Source organism: Maniola jurtina, chromosome 18 (assembly GCF_905333055.1).
Source record: "Maniola jurtina chromosome 18, ilManJurt1.1, whole genome shotgun sequence".
Taxonomy (NCBI): Eukaryota; Metazoa; Arthropoda; class Insecta; order Lepidoptera; family Nymphalidae; genus Maniola; species Maniola jurtina.
In genome coordinates, this window is record NC_060046.1 from 11,451,197 (window position 1) to 11,465,824 (window position 14,628).

Sequence of the window (14,628 nt, forward strand, 5' to 3'; positions counted from 1 at the left end):
AAGCTAGTATTTGTATAAATTCCGCCTAAGTAATTAAATGTAGCTAAAGTAAAATATTCTTTATTTACACTAAAACATATAAAGAAATACATATAAGATGTTTGTAAATTATAGGCGGCCTTATCGCTACAAATTATAGCGATCGCTTCCAGGCAACCTTAGTGGTAGAGGATATAATAAAAAATAAAGAAAGCGGAAGGGGTGTAGGTACTAATTAAACAAAGTAAATACATACAATGCATGTATGTAATATTATGATAAAAAATTCAAAAGTAAATAAAAGAGGAATAAGCTTAGCTTAATGCATATTTTATCAGATTTTTGACTGAATATTATAAACGCGAAAGTTTGTAGGTATGTATGGATGTATGGATGTTTCTTACTCTTTTTCGCAAAAACTATACTGGACGGATTTGGTTGGTAATGAATATAGAATTATACCGTGGATTAACACATAGGCCACTTTTTGTCCCGGAAAATCATTTAATAATAATAGTTTTGAGAACGAAGTCGCCGCATCGGCTAGTAAAATAATATTATTTAGGTTAATTTTGAGTGTCCATTAAATTGGTTACAACGCTGTAAAGTCAATAGATTCCCCGCTAATGTAGCTCGTGTGTCATGTAGCTGCGGTCACAGTCGCGCGACAAATGTTGCAGAACGCCCGCGAATAAATCAACTGTTCACACAAATTAGTTATCGCCCGCCATTTGCGTGGCCCGACGTAAAATGGATGTCGATTAAGGGTGGCCTACCGCCATAGTTTGGAAACTACAGCGTAACAATCGCAATCACCTCTGATTTGCGGACACCATCTGGTAGATTCCGGAAAACCTGCATCAATCATTATAATAATATTGCAGACACCAGCTGGTCAATCCTAAACCTGCATCAATCATTACCTATTACAATCGCAATTGCAACAGCAATGCATTGCAGCCAATATAATAGTGAGCGAGCGCCAACCAAACAGGTGATTGCGATCGTGACATTGTAGCTGTCATGCTACAGCAATCGAGCTGCTGATTTGCGGACACCAGCTGGTCAATTCCGGAAAACCTGCATCAATATTACAATCGCAATTGTCGTGACTGGCTGCATTTATGGTATTCTCGTTACAGCAATGCATTGCAGCCAATATAATAATGAGCGAGCGCCAACCAAACAGGTGATTGCGATCGTGACATTGTCGCTGTCATTCTATCGTAATCAAGTTGCTGCTTTGCGGACACCAGCGGAAAATCTGCATCAATCATTACCTATTACAATAGCAATTGTTGTGATTGGCTGAATTTATGGTATTCTTGTTACAGCAATGCATTGTAGCGAGCGCCAACCAAACAAGAGTTATTGCGATCGTCATACTGTATAGCTGTGCAACTCACTATTGGCTACAATCATCATCATTGTCAACCGTGCGACTCGTTTGATGTCGTCATATTGGGAGGGGGTTAATTAATTTATCCAACGCTGCGCTTTTCGGTGTCAATGCAGTTTTCGTCGAAAATAATTTGTGGCTAAAGTGAAAATAATACATAAGCTTCTTGTACTAATCTTAAAACCTATTCATTACTTGTATAACTTGATGCTTAGATTAATTTTGAATGGGGAGACTACTTGGAGTGCTTGGGCAATTAACTTTTAGCCGAGTCAGACAATTACGCGGGGCTGTCGACAGTCAATTGAAAGATTCCGAGCTTCATTTTCTGCACCTTTTCCCTCAATTTCTGCAAAAGAAAGGCCCCCTTGAGCTTTTTGCATAGTGAACGGGAACAAAAATGTGAGAAGGATGGATTTATTCACTTCAGTGCACCGAAAAAGAGATGGCAATAAAGCAATGTCGGCCGCGGCGGTAGTAAAAAATCAGTAAGAAGCTTATTCGTAGTGCGCTACATATAAACATACTTTGGCTCTCATTTGACTAGCAACCAATCAAACATAAGCCTTATCTTAAGGCTCGATGACACTGGGCTAATTTACGAGCTGCTAGTCGGCGAGTTTAAAAGCTAGCGAGTGAGCGAGTAAGCGAGTGTCGATGACACACAAAACATTCCACTCGCTCAGTAGCCAACTAGCTAGCGTGTTGGAACTACGTGTTGTTTTGTGTGGCGTGCTGTTTGCGTTTATTGTTTATATTTTTAAGCTGAAAAATGAAGTGGAACACGCGTGATATAATAGTTGTAAATCATTCTTGATAATATGAGCTAAAATAACTACTCCCGCATGAACCACTTCTCTTGACATTTTAGCTTTAACTGCCAAAACGCAGACGCTCGCAACTAGTTTACTAGCAGTGATGATGACACGTGGCTACTAGCTAGCTTACAGGCCAACACGCCAGCGAATGGCGAGTAAATTAGCCCGGCTTTCTATTTTTCAAGCAGCGTTTTTACAATCTGATAATCAAAAGCAGATTGTGAAAAAGCTCGATGACACGTGGCGAGTTTACAAGTTACAAGGCAGCGAGTTCGCTTTCAGCTTGTAAACTCGCCCCGTGTCATCGAGGCTTAAAGGCTCGATGACACTGGGCTAAGGCCACGTCATCGCTTTCCATCAGGTGTGATTGTGGTCAAGCGCTTACCTAAATTGTAATGCCCTATAGTTTTCCTCAGTTTCAAACTTACAATCTCGAGAATTTACATACAAATCTTTAAAATAGTATTTTTTACGAAATTTCGGCAAACCATAGACACAATATATTACAACGTGTCTAAAGAAATTCATTGAATTTGATTGGTTAATATTTAAATGAGAATTAGACTAAGTTTGTACAAAGCGAGTGACTAAGAGACCACCGTTAAAGGAGCAACTAGAGTTCCAAACGCGCCCTGGTCTGAGAAGAAGCTCACAACCAACACCAGCCAGTTATCTATGTGTCAAAATACCATAGGGTAGAAAATTGGGAGTTCTCTTACCTACTTACGTCCTATTTACGTTCCATTCCGTTGATTGGATATAGAAAACAATAGATCCTGGTACCTAATGCGTGAAATATATGTACACAAAGGTTTTCTTTGAAAGTACAGCCTTTGTGAAGGTTCTATTGTTTCATCTCATCTATTTATTGATAAAACAGACAAGAAAGCTGATGTGAAAATAACTTGTCTCCTTATTTACGTCTTTTTAGGATTCCGTACCCGAAGGTCAATGGGACCTTATCCATTGCTGTCCATCCGTCTTGTCTATTAGCGAACCATAATAGGTAGGTAGAGAGTAGTCACAGAGTGTATTTCTATTGCCGCTATAACATATATAAAAAATCTGTTTCTGTAATCGGGTTCTGTAATCTGTACTATCGATCAAGAAACAACTATATAATTATTTATTTTTATGGTAGCCTACAAATTCAGGAAACTCTTAGAATACGTCTTACAGCCGCCCTGGCGCAGTGGTAAGTGCTGTGGTCTTATAAGTGGGAGGTCCTGGGTTCGATTCCCGGCAGGGTTTGATAATTTCTGGTCTGGTCTGGTGGGAGGCTTCAGTCGTGGCTAGTTACCACCCTACTGGCAAAGCCGTACCGCCAAGCGATTTAGCGTTCCGGTACGATGCTATGTAGAAACCAAAGGGGTATGGGCTTAATGAAAATTGCCATATCCCTTCCAGGTTAGCTCGCTTCCATCAGACTGCATCATCACTTACCAACAGGTCAGATTGCAGGCAAGGGCTAACTTATCCATACTATCCATACTAATATTATAAATGCGAAAGTGTGTCTTTCTGTATGTCTGTCTATCTGTTTGTCTGTCTGTCTGTCTGCTACCTTTTCACGTCTGTCTGTCTGCTACCTTTTCACGGCCCAACCGTTTAACCGATCCTGACGAAATTTGGTACATGGTTAGCTTATATCCGGAAGACGGACATATGCTACTTTTTATCCCGGAAAATCAAAGAGTTCCCGCGGGATTCCTAAAGATCCATCCCCTTAACCGATTTGTATGAAATTGGGTACCAAAGTAGCTTGGGTCTCTGTAATCGAAATTGGCAACTTTTTAACTCGGAAATCAAACAGTTCCCACGGGATCTATAAAAATCTAAATGCGGACGAAGTCTCGGCATCCTCTAGTATCTGAATAAAAAAAAAATGAAAACCTTCTACGCTTCGTGTTAGTATTTAAAGTCTATAATCTAAATATTGTGATTAGAATATCAGATCATATAGATAATGTTATACGCGGAAGAAATGCCTATACTCTGGAAGCATGTACGAGACAATGTGGCGACATGTGCCGCAAAGCTGGGATCTACATAATTTATGCTACCCGCGTATCATAAACATGAACCCAATCATGCTAGGGTATAAACAAAAGAGTTTAGGGCTGGCGCACACCAACGGAATGGAGCGAGTCGAGTCGTTTTGATTGCAAGTTAAACTGAGCTTTATCTACGTTGATGAATGCGATATGGTTGAAATTGATATTACCTCAATCCATCGCTTGTCTACTACTGAGAATAAGAACAATTTAGACTAATTTGAGGATTTACATACTTCTGTCTTGAACATCCTGGCTTAAGAACCTTCGCCAATGGTTCAATATGAGTATAAGGTCACTGTTTAGGGCAGCGGTTAACAAAATCCAATTGCCAACCTCTCATAGGAGAAGGCACTAGAAGAAATAGAGGGAAAACAGTATGGAGAACTCTCACGCAAGCAGGTCTTCTCACGATGATTTCCTTTACCTTTAAAGCAAAATGTGATATTAATAGCTTAAAACGCACAAAGCTCGGAAAATTTAGAGATGGGTATGTGCTAGAATCAAATCCCGGACCCCCAAATAAGAGGTCCACGTCTTTACCATTACCTAAGCTATCAGAAATTGGTCCATGATACTAAAAATAAAACTCAGTGCGAAAGTGACTCAATGCCCAGCGCGCTACTGCCTTTACGCTAAACTTAATAAATGAAACTTAATGAATAAAAGAAATTAATTCACTTACCTATTTTTGTCTCATCAGGATTATTTGTACGGATTATTCCTGATGAGTATTAAATATTTGCATACTTATGAAGTAGAATATGAAGGTCGCTACTTAGTTATAATTTTGAACTCAACGACTGATATTCAACAAAAAAAAAAAAACATTTCATTTCAAAAATGTTAGTTTGAATTGTTATCAAGAAATACGCCGTGCCTCCGCTCCGCACAATTAGAGAATGCCATTCTCTAATTGTGCGTTGCGCCTAAGCTTATGTATTTAGTACGAATACATAAGCTAGCAGATCAGTATTTACTTATTATGAACTCCGAAACGCGCTAGTGTTCAAATTACTTATAACCCCGACTCTTTAGACGATAAAACTGGATTAAGCTTTATAAATTAGCTTCTATAGTAGAGAATTCATACTTCCATCACAGTATAAAGAGACAGTACTGCAACGCTTTGATCTGGAATCTCATGGTATGATAACCACAACGATTCTGCCATGACTGTGCTATTTTTAACCCCCGACCCAAAAAGAGGGGTGTTATAAGTTTGACGTGTGTATCTGTGTATTTGTGTGTCTGTGTATCTGTGTATCTGTGTATCTGTCTGTGGCATCGTAGCGCCTAAACGAATGAACCGATTTTAATTTACTTTTTTTTGTTTGAAAGGTGGCTTGATCGAGAGTGTTCTTAGCTATAATCCAAAAAAATTGGTTCAGCCGTTTAAGAGTTATCAGCTTTAAGAGTTTTCTTGTAGAAAAGAAGGTTAGATAACCGTTAGGTTCATAATATTATGTCAATTGACAAATGTCAAGCTGTCAAGATGGACGTTGCCTAAATACATAATTATTTATTTGAAAATGATGTTTTGGAAAACTCAGATACTTTAGATCAAAGAATATACTCTCTTACGAGCTTTAGATCGTAGGCGCGGAATAGTCAAAGAAAATCAGTTCAGCCATTTGAAAGTTATCAGGTCTTTTCGGTCTTTTCTAGTTAATGTAACCTTCACTTGTCGGGGGTGTTATAAATTTTTAATTTACACTTGTATAGATTCAGAAATTATTGGGGTCGTGGATAAAAATAGCTTATGCCACTCTCCAGGTCTGCAAAAAAACACGTCGATCCGTTGCGACGTGATTGAAGGACAAACCATCAACAAATAAACACACTTTCACATCATACCTACTCGTATTATCACTAAGGTGGCGGATCGTAAGAGTGCGTCGCTTTTTAAAACGCGGGGCTTAAGTGTTGGGGCTTAAGTTCAAATCATGATTAACCTTTTTACATTTATAATATGGGTAGTTATGGGTAGTGATTAGGTATGTGGGGTGATACGAAGAAAAAAGGCTAAGTCGTTTAATCTTTCGGTCAAAATAATGTGAGAAAAGCCTTCTAGAAATACATTTTACGTACAAACTGTGTGCACTTACTTAAAGTCACCTGAAAACAAGAATAGGTACAAAATTCAGAATATAACTGAACAAAACTACTTCACCTACTCAACAATATTGCTAACTTAACGAAGCAGACTCTATTTTACCGTACTTCACTCTAAACGAAACAAAGGAAATCCATTAGGTAAGAGCAGAAGGTTTTACTTAGCCAATATGCAGTATAACGAAGCCCCTATAAAATTGTATACGAAGTGGATGGAAGCCGAATATAATATACGTCTATGAAAAGACTAATGAACAAGATAGACAGACAATGTCTAAAACCCGGCTGAGTTTGTTGTGGGCTCTTCTCAGACATGGGCGCGTTTGGAACACTCGTAGCTTTAGTTTTAAGTTTACGTAATTAATTATCACCACTACACATCTAACAATTCGACTATTAAAAGGTGTACAATAGTAAACCTACCTACTTTGAGTAAACCAATTTGAGTTTGAGTTTGTCAAAAAGTAACAGTTTTTGTAAGCAGGTCTATTGCTAGACCTCAACATTGACTTTTCATCAAGCATGAGTTAAGCGTAAAACATTTTGGTTAGGTGATAAAATAATAATTTGATTTGAAAAAAAAAAAGAAACCGGCCAACTTACTTCCCTTGGGGCTTTTACATTAACACGTAATAATAATAATAATAATAATAATCCTTTATTTGCATAATGTGTGTTACAAGATGTTGGTAATTATTACATAGTTCAAACACATTAGCCGTATCGGCGTACAAATATTTTGAATGTTAATTATAAATGAAGTGATATAATCATTATTTCATAAATGTAGATTTGCATGCAGTTATGCTCTATTACAATCTGTCAAATAAGAGTTCAACAAAAGTGAATCATTTTGAGTGAAAAACGAAAGCTGATGCAGTATCTTAAACGAAATCAGCAATATCCATGAAATAAACGATTTTATTCCTTCCTGATGATTTGTCAAATCACTAACTTCTGTGGGTTTAGGCTCTGGCTTCAATTTTATGATCACATCCTCGAATACTCTGTCTGACTTTATTCTGTGTCTAAGATACACACCATATGTGTTAAAGATGCGGCGTATTGCGAGACAAACCTGGATCTACATAATTTATGGGAGGCTGGTACCATAAACAGGGATTCAATCACGATAGAACATAAAATAAACAAAACATATTGTTTGTTAGTGCGCCACAAAACCTGGTTTATTCCCAAATATCGTAGTTTACATACGGAGTAGCATAAAGCCGAAAGCTTAGGAATATAAAGAAGGTAAGAATGTGTCAAAAGTATGGCGAAGTGTGAGACACCTGGATTTGAAACGAACACAATTTATGAGATTCTGGTACATGTTCTCTATAAAATCACTACATTATAACAAGATAAAGTTGAAAACTAAAAACTGCAATCGTCTTAATAAACGCTGAAATGTTATAGTAAAATTGTTTTTCTGTCGCTTGATATATTTTAATGTTATCGTACATTTGTATTTATGAACTCAGAATTTTCTCCTCTTTCACTTGAACTCGATACAATAGCAAGAAAAATATTGAGAGACCCCACTTTTTTTTCATGTAACATCCGTTAGGTAATTCTTTTTGTATAAAATCTATGTCACCCGGACCTTTACGACGAATCGATTGACACCTCATTCATCAAAATCAGCCCAGTAGTTTAGGCGCTACGGTGGAATACACAGAATCTGGATACAAACATGCACACCCACATACATAGACTGCTAAAATCATAACCCTTCCTTTTGGCTTTGGCGCAGTCGGGTAAAAAGTCCCCCCGCCGCCGTCGTACTGAATTCGTGTTTGTTCGGATTAATCTCAAAAACTCGTGGATGGATTTTCATACAGGTTTCACTAATAGAAAGCGTAATCATCTAAGGTCTAAGTAATGTTAAGAATTTATGAAAATTTTGTGATAAAAGTTACCAGGTATGAAGATAATAATTGTGAATAGAGTCGGAAATGCATGCGTTGTGTAAATAGTTCTTAGCTATCTAGCTAGCTAGTAGCTACCTGTGTGAAGCCAGAGCTGATTGCTCGTAATTTTATTAGTGGTAAAACGTAGGTAAGTGATCCACACCCTCCACACACTATTAGAGTACGTACCTACAGTCGAAGGCCGTAATTCGTTTACCACGCTAATGATCATATTCGCGTGACACTGTTATGCATATGCGTTAAGTGTGTGTGGCGTGTTTATAGAAAAAGGGCATAATTGCGACAGGTTTTTGATGCAATAGTTTCGCGGTATTGCTACTCGAATTCTGAGGCCGACCGTACATACTGACGTTTACATTGCCAACTATTTTTTTTTTTATATTCTTTTTTAAAATTCATGGTATTTAAAGGTCAAAAATATTTCGTAGATTGTATTCGTATACCTATACTTAATACTTTTACAACGTTATTTGGAATAATATTTCATCCTTGTGAATGTAACGTATGTTCAATTTATATTTTTACGCTCTAGTTCCACACTGTTGGCGGATTAAGCGTCTGCTTACATTTAATTTTAGAATTTACTGCAACAGCGCACAGACTAGGGGAAAATGTACATGTAGCACTTGCGAACAAGCGTGTTGGTAAAACTGAAGCCAGCTGCAACCTTGCGGCTTTTGTTGAGACGAAGATGGCGTAAATTACCGTACTGAAGTCTATTTTATATGTGTCCGGGATCAAACAAGAAATGATTTAAGGATGTCTTCTACAACTCCTTATCACTCTAAAATTACCTCTTAATAGGTCGCATTCCCCACCTTTCCTCCTAAGGACAACGATTTCAATTTTTTGTCTATGTGCGCGAAAAAAGGAATATGTAATTTGAAAGTCTGTGTTTTCACAGATCCTCAAATGTTTTTATTCGATTAGATGCAATATTTTTCATCACTAGACATAAAAAAATTAAAATGAAAATGGAGATAATTGAAAAAGGAAATATCAATGTTTTGTAGAAGACGCTCCAAAATTATTGCTAACTCAATCCCGGACACACTATAGTTTTCCAGTCAATTCTCTATCTACCAATTTCTTTAATCTGTGCATCAGCTTTAAATGTTATTGTTGAGCATTATGTGGGGAAATTTAAATTAAAAATGCATTTACAAATAAGAAACTTAATTAAAAATGTGGGATGACTCAACTGTTTACGTTTAATTTTTTTTTTTTTGGTGGATTAATTACTATACCGTACTGGTAATGTTTACATTTAATTTCAGAATTTACAATATTTTTAACAGTATTTTTTATCATAGAGATTTAACTAAAGGATAGAGTGTCTATTGAAAACTGGAATGTGTCTATTGAACTGTGACTGTGTCTATTGAAATTGCTGGATTAATTATTACACCGTACTGGTAATGTTTACATTTAATTTCAGAATTTACAATATTTTGAACAGTATTTTTTATCAAAGAGATTTAACTAAAGGATAGAGTGTCTATTGAAAACTGTAATGTGTCTATTGAACTGTGACTGTGTCTATTGAAATTGCTGGTTTAATTATTATACCATACTGATAATGTTTACATTTAATTTCAGAATTCACGATATTTTGAATAGTTTTTTTAACATAGAGATTTAACTAAAGGATAGAGTGTCTATTGAAAACATTTTCATAGTTAATATAAATGCACTTGCAAGGCTTGATCACTTTTCGGATACTACAAATTAAAGTTTACAATAGAAATGAGGCTCCTTTTTTTAAATCATTTTCATTAAGTGATTTTTTTTATTCACACTGTTTTCAATAAGTGATTTTTCATGGAAGAGATTTTTCATTTTTGAATTTTCGAACTTACATTAGTTTGCTACATTCATTTTATTTTTCCCTTTCGATTCAAAGCAAAAGAAGTGTTCTTGCTCGCGCATTCTTTAGCGTCTTAACTCTTAACTCAGGTCGATGGCCATGAACGCGCTTTTCACATGTTATCTCTGAAAAAGATCCATCTCTAGTTCATGGCCTATTTATAGTCCGCGCAGATAAAATGCTACTTACTCAGCTTACTCTTTTATTTTATTATTATTTACAAGCGCCGTCATAAATAAATCTAAATCAACATTTGGCAAAGAAAAACAATTACTCTGTAGTAATTAATTACTTTTTATTGTTTTAATTTTTTTCGGCAAAGTCGTGCTTTCGAATAATTCGAGCTCCATTTTGTTTTCATTAAAACTTATAATGGACAAAAGAATCACTGTTTTAGAATTTTGAGATATAATAATCGTAAAATTCTTTTGTAGTTTACTGTTTTATTAGCTTAGTAGTAAAGTAAATTAATACTGTTCTTTGTATTTTATAATTCGTAGTTTTAAGTCGTGTTTTTGTAAGCCAAATAAACTTTTGTTTACTTTTATTTGTTTATTTTATTTAATACCTAATTAGTATTACTAGGCAATCTTACCCGTAACCTATCCAAAATAATCACATTTCAACACTACCTATTAGCGGTTGGAGCTGTTAGGCATTCATCCGAACTGAATCCGTGAAAACAAGCATATCTTTAAAATAAAACTCGGACCCATCTCGGATATTGCTTACGCACTAATCCGATCTTTGATCCAACTGCAAGCAATAGCTTGAACCCGTTGAAAAAATAAATAAAATAGCTTGAATAAATGAAATAGCTTGAATGCTAACTGAATAGGTACAGTGAACGAACACCTTTGACATAGTTACTACCTAATTCCGATTTAGATCCAAGGCACATCCGAGATATTCTCACGGATGACGGAGAGAACTCGGGTGACGGAAGACGGAGTTAGTGCGTAAGCTACCATACAAATAATTCTATGACTATGGAAAGTATTTTCACGGATTCGGATCGGAGGCAGTGCGTTATAACCCTAACGGAAAATTATAACGTTTCAACGGGATTATTAAAAACTTAAATCCACGTGATTGAGTTCACGGACATTAATATTATTATTATTAAGCCTTTATTTATTCCTTATCTTACAAATTTTTCCTTATGTCTAATCTTAACTATTACAATTTAGTTACTTAGTCTAAATAACGTTAGTAGGTATAATATGCTAGTGTTAGTGTATATACATTTATTTTATCGATAAGGATCCCTCATTGGGTATAGGCCTCCCCCAGTTTCTGCCATTTAACTCTATCCTTTGCATTTTTAATCCAGTTTTTACCCGCTATGGGTACTAAATCGTCACACCAGCGTGACCTTGGTCTTCCCACTCGTCTTTTTTTTTTTTTCACGGACATTAGGTAGTTATTATTATAATGGATGAGAGTTAGATCATAAAATTTAATATTATTGCAACACACCTCTGTAAGCCCGTTCGTTAACGTAGTCACGTGATATTAATTTAATGTGGAACCAATTAAAACCTAATTAATTACACGTTACTACCTAGTAATTTAAATAATGCCTAATAATAATATGAGCAATATATCATTTAATATTTAGCTTGGATAAATAATTATAAAGCTGGCGACTGCATAATTTAATGTAGGTCATACATATAAAGGTGGATTTAGACCAAACAAGCGAATGCTATTATCTCTTTACAGTACAGAAATAGCTTGCATCCTGAAAACGAATATGGGCTACTTTTTAACCCTGATCCGTTCAGTAGTTTGAACTTTGAGCTTGCGTTATAGATCAGTCAGTCAGTCAGTTTTTCCTATTATATATTTAGAATTTAGATGAAGAATAAGAAAGTAGTTTGATGAATTTATGTATTTCATGAAGGACAGCATGTGCCACTTATAATTTTTTTAAAAGAATATTAGCCATTTTAATCATGACTGACATTCTCCTTTCCCCTCCAACTAAGCGTAAAGCTTGTGCTATGAGTAGGTACGACAATAGTGCAACGGGGGGGTTTGAACCGCCTGCCGCCGACCTTCCGGATTTCAGTCCGCTACTATAACCGTTGAGTTATTGAGGCTTAAACTAATGGCATATAATAATATGTCAAGAACTCAAGACTCTACCACTGGTTCGGAAAGCAGCTTCTACTGAGAAGAATCGGCAAGAAACTCAGTTGCCAGCAACAATCTTATTTTTCCTTGTAGAAAGTAGAAACGCGTCGTTAATAACAGTAGTAAGCGACATGTTAAGATGGCAACCGGGGTGAGCACGCACCGCACACCCGCACAACCCTCGCGTTAAGAGGGGTCTCTCCGTCACTCGCTCCATACAAACGTAGTTCGTCTCTCATTGGAATATTAATCAATCACACTCGAATTTTGTAGAAACGTTCCGGAAACTAATATCTATGCCTGTGGTTTTCCAGATTTCAGTTAAAATATTCGGTTTCAAAGTTACGCGGTCTTGAAAATTCACATACAAATCTTTGAGCCCCTATAATTTTAAAACTACATATTTTTACAAAAATCTAAAACACCACAGGCAAAGATATTAGTTTCTAGAATATGTCTGCATTTCATAGACTTTGGTTGCTTAATATTCAAATGAAATTGGGACTACGACTATTGAGAGAGCCCTGTTAAACTGCTGCGGGTGAGCGCGAATGACACGCGGGGCACCCCCCCGCCTCATACCCCGTTTGCCATCTCAACATAGATAACTAAAGCTAGATTGAACAAACGGTTCCAGATTGCGAATTGGAATAATGCATAGCAGGGAATGTAAATGCGACGGATGTCGTCGGTTGAACGTGAAAGATTCAGATATACGAACCGCTGTGATTCAGGATTCGCTCACAAAATGTTACCTTTGAAATAACATACACTGACTTTAAAAGTGGAATATGATTTCCATGTGATATTATACTAGACTAGAGGATGCTCGCGACTTCGTCCGCGTGGGTTTTGGTTTTTAAAGATCCCATGGGAACTATTTGATTTTCCGGGATAAAAAGTTGTGTTAATTGCAGGGACACAAGCTACCTCGGTTCGGCATGCAAATCGGTGAAGCGGAGGGGTATTTAGGAATCCCGTGGGAACTCTTTGATTAGCCTATGTCCGTCCCCGGGATATGAGCTAACCCTGTACCTTTCGTCAGAATTGGTTAAACGGTTGGGCCGTGAAAAGGTAGCAGACAGACAGACACACTTTCGCATTTATAATATTATATAATATGGATTATCTCTTTGTAAAATTGATCGCTGTTATTCAATAAGTGTACTTAGTGTGTATATTCCAAAATAAACTTTTTGACTTTGAATCAGGAAGTTACACCCAAAAATGTCATCCGTAGAAAAGCGCATTATCTTTGATCAACCACGTACAGTCGAAAAAGAAACACCGACTTTCATTCCCGACTCGGAAACAAAACATACCCTCATTGCGCCCTACTTTTGAGGTCAACACGTGTGATACAACCTATTGCAGTCTAGATTATACGATCACAAAGAAAATACAACCTTAATGTAACATGTATATAAAGTTCATAATTAGTTTGACCTGTTGGATTATAGTTTACAACTACCCACAAACGAAAATCAACTCTACGAGAATAAGTTTAAGGTTTTTAATAGGTTTGAGCTTTGTAAATAAAAATTAGTACTGCAAAGCGGCGACCATGAACGCCTTGTATGTAAATATTAGCTTGATTATTTCAGTTTTTGTTTATAAAAGCTTTGAGTTTTTCATTCCTTTCTTATTATTTGGTGACTTCGCCACGTGGTTTTTCCGGTATTTGTAAAGTGGTTTATTGTTTCGAGGGTAGTGCAGCTTGCGTAAAACTAGATCATGGCCGTGACATCGATTAAACTATCTAAATCCCGTGGGAACTCTTATTTTCCAGGATAAAAAATAGCCTAAGTCAGTCTCCGAAATGGAAACTATCTCTGTACCGAATTTAATCAAAATCGGTTCAATGGATGGGCCGTGAAAAAATAGGTAACGCATAGAGTATAGGCAGACAAAAAGACACACTTTCGTATTATGAATTATTGCTCTTGCATTTTTTGTTCCTTCATTCGGTTCTTTCGATATAAATATATGTGATTCTAGTCTTGAAATTACTAAAAGTATTTTTGAATAAAAATTCCCTGTCCAATGCAACTCAGTTTTAAGTATTTCAGCTATAAATTTTCACGTAAATCTACTAAAAGCTAAAATGAAATTTTTAGTAAAAATTTTTAGGCTAAAAAACGTAAAAGCTATTTTGTTTCTGCCGATATTTATTGTTCCTTTTTGCGAAATCGCAGTGATTGATGAGCGCCGAATTTTGGAAATGAATTTTGGTTTATTTTTAAACGGCTTTGTTCAAAACTAGGCGGGTGTAGGATAAATAAATTATTGTTTGTGTACTTTTACAATAAATAAATAGCTTTTG